Genomic DNA, 10,134 nt, shown 5'->3' on the forward strand with positions numbered 1-10,134 from the left:
TAATTACATTTTTGCTAGTGAGAACTGAATTAGAGAGCTCTCTAATTGGCATTGTTACTAGTAAGAACTGAATTGTAGAGCTCTCTAATTTAATTGTTACTAGTAAGAATGCAATTGCAGAGCTCTCTAAGAATTGCATTAAAGAGCTCTCTGATTGTAATTATTACTAGTAAGAATCGAATTGTAGAGCTCTCTAATTCAGTTCTTACTAGTAAGAATGCAATTGCAGAGCTCTTTAATTTAATTAGAGAGCTCTATAATTTAATTGTTACTAGTAAGAACTGAATTAGAGAGCTCTTTAATTCAGATCTTACTAGTAAGAATGCAATTGCAGCTCTCTAATTGTAATTGTAACTAGTAAATATTGATTTAGAGAGCACTCTAATTGAATTGTTACTAGTAAAAATGCAATTACGACGAGTAACACTTAGTATATTTTAGGCTAAAACGGCTTGCCATAATATGAGTCTTTTGTCCTGTTTTATATGGTAATGTTGAGACGTGTGTGCTGTGGATGAAATTGTGTTAGCCTTTATTTACAAACGAACACATAAGCCTCATGTCAGCCGTTGCAACATTTGATATATTGTTAAAAGAATCTTTGTGTCTATTTACACTAAGGCTATTTACATTATCCGCCCATCATATGTGTCATTGGGATAGTCAACAATGATAAATGACGATTTTTCAGGATCAGTTCTAGTGGCGTAGCGGACAGCGTGCATACTTGTTGACGCGATCGACCCGAGTTCGGATCCCCCTTATGCTAAACTTTTTTGCTCATGAATTTACACTCAATACCTTATTATTGCGTACAGTTTTATAATGTACTACAATACTGAGGTGCAGATAATTGCCACTATTTCAAATAAGTAGTCTAAATAGTACAAAATTTTGCTATTTTAACATAGTGTAAATAGCATCTATCACTAAGAAAATATTCTATTTGCACTTAGTGTAGAATCTAATTGCTATGTACACTTAGTGCAAATAGCAGCTGCCTAAAAGAACACATTGACGCTCATCACTGAACACAGCAGAATATCATCATCATGGATCTCTTACTATAATATAATACAATACTCCCACCTTGTGGCCTATTTCCTATGGAAGCTCGTTTCCGCCACTAAATAAAGAAATAAGAAATAAATAAATAAAAATAAATAAATAAATAGTGACTTTTTAACCTAGCTCAGATATAACTCAACACAATGTAACTTGCATAATGTAAGAGTTATAAAGTTATTTATCTACAATGTTATTTTGACTAGTCATAACATACATTCAAGATATTTGATCTTATATATATATATAATGTATATTTCATTTGTAAGTCGCTTTGGATAAAAGCGTCTGCTAAATGACTAAATGTAAATGTAAATGTAAATATGGGTCATTCCACCGAAAGGGTGCCATTTGCTTCCAAAACTCTTCAAAAAAAAGAGTCATTTTCTATCTTTTTTAAAGACTGAATCTAACAATACACATATTTAACTATTCAAAATCTGTATCGGTCCATCTCAGGTAACTTTATTTTATTTTATTACACAATTTTTAAGTGGAAGACGGATGCATTTTTCTCAGTCCTGTTACCAAAACTCTAATGTCTCTTTAAAAGCATGTTTAAAATGATGTCAACAAATTCCTTCATTTCCCCCTCAGGCAGGTGTTTATTTTAAACAAATTGTTGGTTTTGGGATCAAAAAATATTATTTTTTATCATAAAAAAACACTATTTATCTATTTATCTGGTAAGAGGAACGAGTATCCATTATATTACAGGTTTGACTACACATGTGAGGTATTAATGCCCGCACCGATATAGTAAAAGTGTTGAACATCGACTAGTGAGCTGACCTCTCTGCTAAAAAAAAGCCAAATCATGTTTCTATTTAAATCTAGTGGTCTGCAGAGGTTTTTGTCTATACCTTTGTCTATAAGCCCTCCCTATACCTACCCTAACCCTACCCAGGCCATTCCACCGAATGGGCACCATTTCTGTCCCCAGGACATTATAGGTACAAACATGCATAAAAATTAACTAAAAAATACATTTTATCATTAAGCAAAGTGTCCTGCACATTAATATAACTGCAAATTTAAAATATATAATTTTAAAAATTATTAAAAACTACCTAAAACACTGAAAATATAGCATTTGTACATGTCCCCAATGTCTAACGCTACATTTTAACATTAAATATAATGTTTAAAATCCTTCAGAAATTATTTTTATTTTGCAGTTTTGTGTACCTCCATATCCCATCTGTGCTTTAAATGCATTTATTTCGAAATGAATTTACACTATTTTGGATAAAATACACATTTTAGTTGTGTCCCCAGGTTTTCACATTTTCGACATAATATTGCAACATCTGGATCTTCTGAAGGCAATGAAATGATCGAAAGCATGTGGTCTTATTTTCTTTTCTGTATATCTGATGATATCGTAACGGTGGCTGGGAGCGTCATTATAAATATACTGTCCTGTTACCTAAATTATTTCTTAGATGTTACTTGTTTATTTTAAAAATACAAATCTTTGGTGAATCACTATAATTTGCTGAGTATTCTTATAATATTAGCACATACAGTACTCCATGTGGCTAGATTATATGTATTTGCTCATTTTATCCTAAAATCTCAATCCGGTTACTTTCAGTCCTGTTACTCATATATCCTATACATATATAGAGTAACTGAGTAAAAGTAACAGGAGTGAGTAATGTCATCAGATTTATAAATGTAAATATTATAGGCTACATCAATATTAATCTAGCCAAACCATTTTTTCTCAAAGTTTTGGCCACACTGAGACAATGCTTTTGCCCATAGAAAACTTATGGTTGTTCCAGCATTGTTGTTTTATATTACTTTCCTGCAAGTATGACAGAAAATGTATGATTTCTGTCCTGTGGCAATTACGTATTAGACTCATATATAGAATGGCGTTTGAGTGTGAGCTGCGCTATAAGAAAACAATATCCACAGAAAAACTGAAAATATATTATTTAAGTTTATTATATTTTATATCAATTTTAATTTAATATTTAATATTTATTATTATAATTTTTTTTAGTTACTTATATATTATCTTATAACTTATCCTCTACCCCTAAACATAACCCTAACAAAAACCTCTTCAGACCACTAGATTTAAATAGAAACATGATTTGGCTTTTTTTAGCAGAGAGGTCAGTGAGTCAGTGTTCAACACTTTCACTATATCAGTGCAGGCATTAATACCTCACATGTCTAGTCAAACCTGTAATATAATCGATACTCATTCCTCTTACCAGTTTCATTCCTGTTACTAAGTAGTTTTTTCTTTAAAAAATAAAGTTAAACCACTTTTTTTATTTTTTTATTAGGTTTGGTCCATAATTTAGTTTAATAAACTGCATCATAGAAAATTTATAAGCTTGAGGTTTGAGTCACCTTTAAAATTAAAAAATGGGTTTGTGTACTTTAGAAAAATACACCTTGTGTAGATAAATAGTGATTTTTTTATGATAAGAATAATATTTTTTGTTCCCGAAACCAACAATTTGTTTAAAATAAACACCTGCCTGAGGGGGAAATGAAGGAATTTGTTGACATCATTTTAAACATGCTTTTAAAGAGACATTAGAGTTTTGGTAACAGGACTGAGAAAAATGCATCCGTCTTCCACTTAAAAATTGTGTAATAAAATAAAATAAAGTTACCTGAGATGGACCAATACAGATTTTGAATAGTTAAATATGTGTATTACTAGATTCAGTCTTTAAAAAAGATAGAAAATGACATTTTTATTTGAAGAGTTTTGGAAGCAAATGGCCCCCTTTCGGTGGAATGGCCCATATTTACATTTACATTTAGTCATTTAGCAGACGCTATCCAAAGCGACTTACAAATGAAATATAATATCAAATACATACATACACACACACACACACACACACACACACACACACACATATATATATATATATATATATATATATATATATAAGATCAAATATCTTGAATGTATGTTATGACTAGTCAAAATAACATAGAGAAATAACTTTATAACTCACAATTCTTACTTTATGCAAGTTACATTGTGTTGAGCTATATCTCAGAATTGTGAGGTTAAAAAGTCACTATTTATTTATTTTTATTATTCTTATTTCTTTATTTAGTGCCGGAAACGAGCTTCCATAGGAAATAGCCCACAAGGTGGGAGTATTGTATTATATTATAGCAAGAGATCCATGATGATAATATTCTGCTGTGTGCAGTGATGAGCGTCAATGTATGTGGCAATTATCTGCACCTCAGTATTGTAGTACATTATAAAACAGTACGCAATAATAAGGTATTGAGTGTAAATTCATGAGAAAAAATATTTGGCACAAGACAGAGCGGAACTCGGGTCGATCGCGTCAAAAAGTATGCACGCTGTGCGCCACACCACCGAGACTGATACTGGAATGTCGTCATTCATGATTGTTGACTATCCCAATGACACATATGATGGGCGGATAATGTAAATAACCTTAGTGTAAATAGACACTCCGATTCTTTTAACAATATATCAAATGTTGCAACGGCTGACATGAGGCTTATGTGTTCGTTTGTAAATAAAGGCTAACACAATTTCAACCACAGCACACACGTCTCAACATTACCATACAAAACAGGACAAAAGACTATTTAAGTCCTCTCTGTATAGCCTTACACATGCTCCAGCTACATTTTTATTTACATACTTTTCAATTACTTCTGGATAAAACAGTTTCAAATCACCCAAAGACGCGGGACCTTAGATCTTGCATGGAGCCCCAGTCCGAGGGAGATTGACAGTCATGTTTAGCTTCTTCCATTTTCTAATGATTGCTCCAACAGTGGACCTTTTTTCACCAAGCTGCTTGCCAATTTCCCCGTAGCCCTTTCCAGCCTTGTGGAGGTGTACAATTTTGTCTCTAGTGTCTTTGGACAGCTCTTTGGTCTTGGCCATGTTAGTAGTTGGATTCTTACTGATTGTATGGGGTGGACAGGTGTCTTTATGCAGCTAACGACCTCAAACATACTTATTTGCAGCTGTATCATACAAATAAATAGTTAAAAAAATCATACATTGTGATTTCTGGATTTTTTTTTTTAGATTATGTCTCTCACAGTGGACATGCACCTACGATGACAATTTCAGACCCCTCCATGATTTCTAAGTGGGAGAACTTGCAAAATAGCAGGGTGTTCAAATACTTATTTTCCTCACTGTATTCCAAACTGTATATTCTGTCCCACTACATTACATTAACCGTTCCTCTAAACCTACCCATCACACAAACCTTTCTGCATTTTACGTTTTCAGGAAATATAAATCTGTATAATTTATATGCTTGTTTTCTCATAGGGACAAAAAATTTATCAACAAAGTCAAAATTTTAATACCTGTGGGGACATTTGGACCCCATAACTAAGGGAATACCAGAATAACACATTACACACACACACACACACACACACACACACACACAATGATTGTAATAATAATAATAATAATAACAACTTTTTTAAGCCCTATTTTCAAAAACTGCCTCCCTCCAAATCATGTCCTGCCACACTGTAACCTTACTGAATTACAGGATTTTTTTTTTCTGGTAAAGATTTAAGACCCTTACTGCAAGACCCTTACTTGTAAGCAAATTTATCATAGAATATGGCAGCACAGCCCAGTACTCCACACTTCTTTAAAATCTTTTAATGTTTTTGCTGTTAAGCTGCTTTGAAATAATATGTATTGTGCAAAGAGCTATACAAATAAATGTGAATTAATCCACACAGAGCTATTTCTATTCAGAACCTAAACATCCCGAGGAACACTTTTATGCTGAAATGGTTCTTTGTGTTAGAATTTAGGGTTCTTTATTCCCAGACCTTTTGTTTTTAATTGTGTGACTGTCAAAGCACCTCATTACTGATTTTCTGGAGCTCAGCAATCCAACTACACAGAGTGTCAACACACTCCCAACAGGTAAATGATTTCATTCTTAAATTTAAATACAGGTTTATCTTTGAAATTGTAAATGGTTTCCAAACAAACATGTCCTTTCCTATTTTTAGTTTAGTGATTTTTTTCACATTTAAGTGTGAGCAGCTCTGACAAGCAAAGGATACTTCTCTCCTCTTCTACATTAAGTAGGTAATAAATATATTGAATTTATGTCACAGAATCAGCAGACACGTAGATCAGAATCACCTGAATTCTACCACCACCTGCAATTACTTACCTACACTGCTTATAAGGACATTCAGCTCCATTCACTCGGCTGGTCTCGAGGTTGCAAGCTCCTCTGTGGCTCCTTCCTTACCTACTGTATCCTGATCTTTATGTGCTGCACTTACCTGTTATACTGACCTGCTGGTTTGCCTGCTTGGAGTTTTAAGTTTGTTTAGTTTAGTCTATTCTAAACTAAACAATTTAGATACTGAATTGAGAGTTGTTGACTTCAGTTAAGTGAGCTTCCAGTGACTGTTTCTGGCTAATTCTGCCTATCACAATAAAGTAAACTCAATTGCCTTGCACTCGGCTTTCCATCTCGTTCATATTGTGACACCATACTGTTAGATTATTATTATTGTTACTTGGGTTTATGCATAAACATACCCAGTCACAGCTGCCCAAGACTTTATCTCACTTTTTCATTTTTAAATGCACATACTACTTTTGGCTTTCATAAACAATTGTAAAGGGAAGGAGACACATTGTAACTATAAACTTAGTTGTGCATTTCATATGCTGTCACATCTACCTCATCATCTGGAGACAGAAACTGGCACTCACACTCACATAAACACATAATGATGGATTTAAAGTCATCACACAGAATTATGAAAATACTGTGGTTTTAATGGATCTTAGTTGTAACGTGGCTGACGAGACGTGAGACTTGCGGATCCATGTACAAGCTTTTATTTAAAGGCATGGTCATAAATACAGGCAGGGTCGAAACAATGGCAAACAGGTATGGCAGGGACAAGACAAAGAGTAAACCTAGGGCAAGCGTGGGTCGACGATCGGCGAACAGTATCCAATGGGGCAAGGCAGAGAGATAATCCAGGTACACGAGCTATAATCCAGGCAAGGGAAATAATCAGAGTCCGAACAGGGAGACAGGGGTAGGAACACAGACTAGAAAACAACAAAAGTTCCGTTTCGCAGCTAACACTAGGGGAGTGAAAAACGCAGAACAATACAGGAACTGAAAAGAAACACGGAATGGCACAGAAAGGGTTAATCCAGGAAACACGGGTGAACAGGTAATCCAAGACTATGATACTGACAAGGGCTCTGTAGAGTAGCTACGGCTAGGGGAGCTGTAAACACATACAATACTCGGCTGTGAGGCAGAAAAGTCCAAGGCTTAAATAGAGTGTGTGATTGCGTGTGCGTAGGATCAGGTGTGCGTGTGATTAGTGCAATGAGTGATTGGTGACAGCTGTGATGTCTGTGCAATGGATGATGGGAAATGTAGTTAGCTGGTGAAGTGCAAGAGTCCATGTGATGAGCGGGTGACCTCTGGTGGTGAGGGAGCGGAAGTGCATGGACCAGATTCGTGACATTAGTATTCATTTCACTACTTTCATTTTTTTTTTTTTTTTGTACTTTTTTAACTCTTTATGTTCATTGTCAATTGACATTTATTAATTTATTCTGTTAATAACTTTTTTTTTACAAGCACAGTAATTTTTGCTACAATTTCACGTCATTACAAAAAAATTTATTTAACAAATAACCTAATTGACACAACATGCTGTTGTTTTTATTATGTAAAACCTTAACAGAGACAGCAAGATACTATACGTCCAGGCAGATATATCAATAATACATGCAAAATTTATTAATATTACTATTATGAATGATAGACATAAACTAATATAATATTATTAATGAAAATGAACTATGATTAAAAAGGTTTGAACATTATTAAAGGTTCTATATAGCATGGTTCTTTATGGAACCCAATACAAATGTTTCTATTTAGCACCAAAAAGGATTCTGCTATTGTTACAAGTTGACGAACCCTTTTTTTTGGGTACTGTTTAGAACCATTTTACTTAGTTCATACTGTCGGTAAAGGCAATACATCTTGTCACATTCATATTGTCACATATTTTGGCAGGATTTATTGTTGTTGTATATATTTCTAGACTGATTAATTAATTGATTGATTTCAACATGCCAACATTTTAAATCAACTTACTAAAAAAAAAAAATGCTGTCTTGTATAACTTTGACCCCCCCCCCCAATATATGGAACATATATTCACGATTAAAGTTTACTTTTTATGCTTATTAATAGTTAGTAAGTGTTTAAAGTTGTGTAGTGTTTAAGTTTTGGTACCATTTTTGATACCATTAAGGGATGCAGAATTGGATCACACTGAAGGCAGCATTAATATGTGATTTATTAGTACCAATAAACAGCCAATAATCTTTTAATATGCAAAGCTAATCAGCAACTACTTGAAAATTTGTTCTACAAATAGCAGTTCTACAAATTTTACTTTATTTTACAGTAAAATTATATTTTCATCTTTAAAAATGTTCTTGGAATTAAAGAAAAATGTAACTGAAAATCTATTTTTGTAATATTTTTAAATAACATGTACATTTAAACAACAACAACAACAATGTACATATGTTATAAAAAGCAGTTCTAATTGAGTTGCTGACACCAACTGGCCTTATTTGGAACAGCGCCTAAACGGAATCTTACATACATATATTTATTTTATACATATACTTTTAAAATAAATACGGTCGATATACAATTATGTACACATTTAGAATATAATATTTTTATGCAGCAAGAAGTCGTTTAAAAAATAAAAAAAAAAAAAACACCAAAAAAGCAATAATAAAATTAATATTACGTCCCAGGATTCCACGGCCTTTAAGTTTCGTTACATCACTATAGGACGCTGACATTCATTTTGCGCGTGCCATACGGATAATTTGGTTTTAGAAAGTGTTTTATGTTGAAATGGGTAGAGTGAAAAAAAACACGATTTATGGATAAGATCTGGAGGACTTGCACGATTTATTGACAAGTTTGATAGTGTCAATATAAATTACAGGGCTCTCAAATTATAGCGAAAGTTTGGAGTGAGATTAGGGGAGGGGCCACGCAAAGGGGAGGAGCAACTCAAATATTTGCAGCATCCAAGTTTCTGCTAGCAGATCAATTTTACCTATTGTTCATAATTGACCAGCACATATAGAAGTTATAACATTTGGCATGTATGTCAAACTGTGTGTGTGTGTGTGTGTGTGTGTGTGAGAGAGAGAGAGAGAGAGAGAGAGAGAGAGAGACACATTTCAGCTTATGTTTCTTTTTTCTGTTGTAAATGTTTGTTGCACATTTTGATGGGTAGAGGACTCCCACATAAACCACTGTCATGATAATGGCGATCCATCCAGAGCCAAACTGTTTCTAGTTTTGGTTTTGTTCAAACCCACCATGGAAAACACACTGCATCTGAATTTGAATTTGGGGAAGCCTCAGTGCTTTATATGGGAGCCCCCTACCCCTGTCATCAAGATGTGCAACAAACACAACAGAAAAAAAAAAATTCATAAGGTGAAATGTGTTCTCTCTCTCTCTTTCTCTCACACACACACACACACACACACACAGAGCTTGACGTACATGTTCAGGACAAGTTCTGTAATCCCTACTGTGTGTGTACAGTATGTGTAACTCAGTGTGTTCAACAACTTCATGACCACATTCGTGGAACAAAAATTCCGGAAGACACACTGGATGAGAAGCAGGCAGTGGATGACTACCGCCAGAGGCTAAAACAATTCTGGCTAGGTCTCCCTTTACCAAAGAATTTGCTAGTGCACTTGACGCTGTCATGTCTACTGAAGACCCAGAAGAGGAAACGGAAATAGGAGGTTCACTGTCAGTACTGGTAGTCTAATAAGTAAAAATACATTTTAAAAATACTCTAATGAATTTGAAAGCCATTCATTTAATTTTCTTTATTGTTTTCAGGTCATTGAATGCTACTTCCAAGCACTGTTGAATTCAAAAGAGTGGAAGAAAAATATTTTTATTCAACCACTACTATGCCAGTGCTGTTTATTTGAGGAGA

Source organism: Onychostoma macrolepis, chromosome 05, assembly GCF_012432095.1.
Source record: "Onychostoma macrolepis isolate SWU-2019 chromosome 05, ASM1243209v1, whole genome shotgun sequence".
NCBI lineage: Eukaryota > Metazoa > Chordata > Actinopteri > Cypriniformes > Cyprinidae > Onychostoma > Onychostoma macrolepis.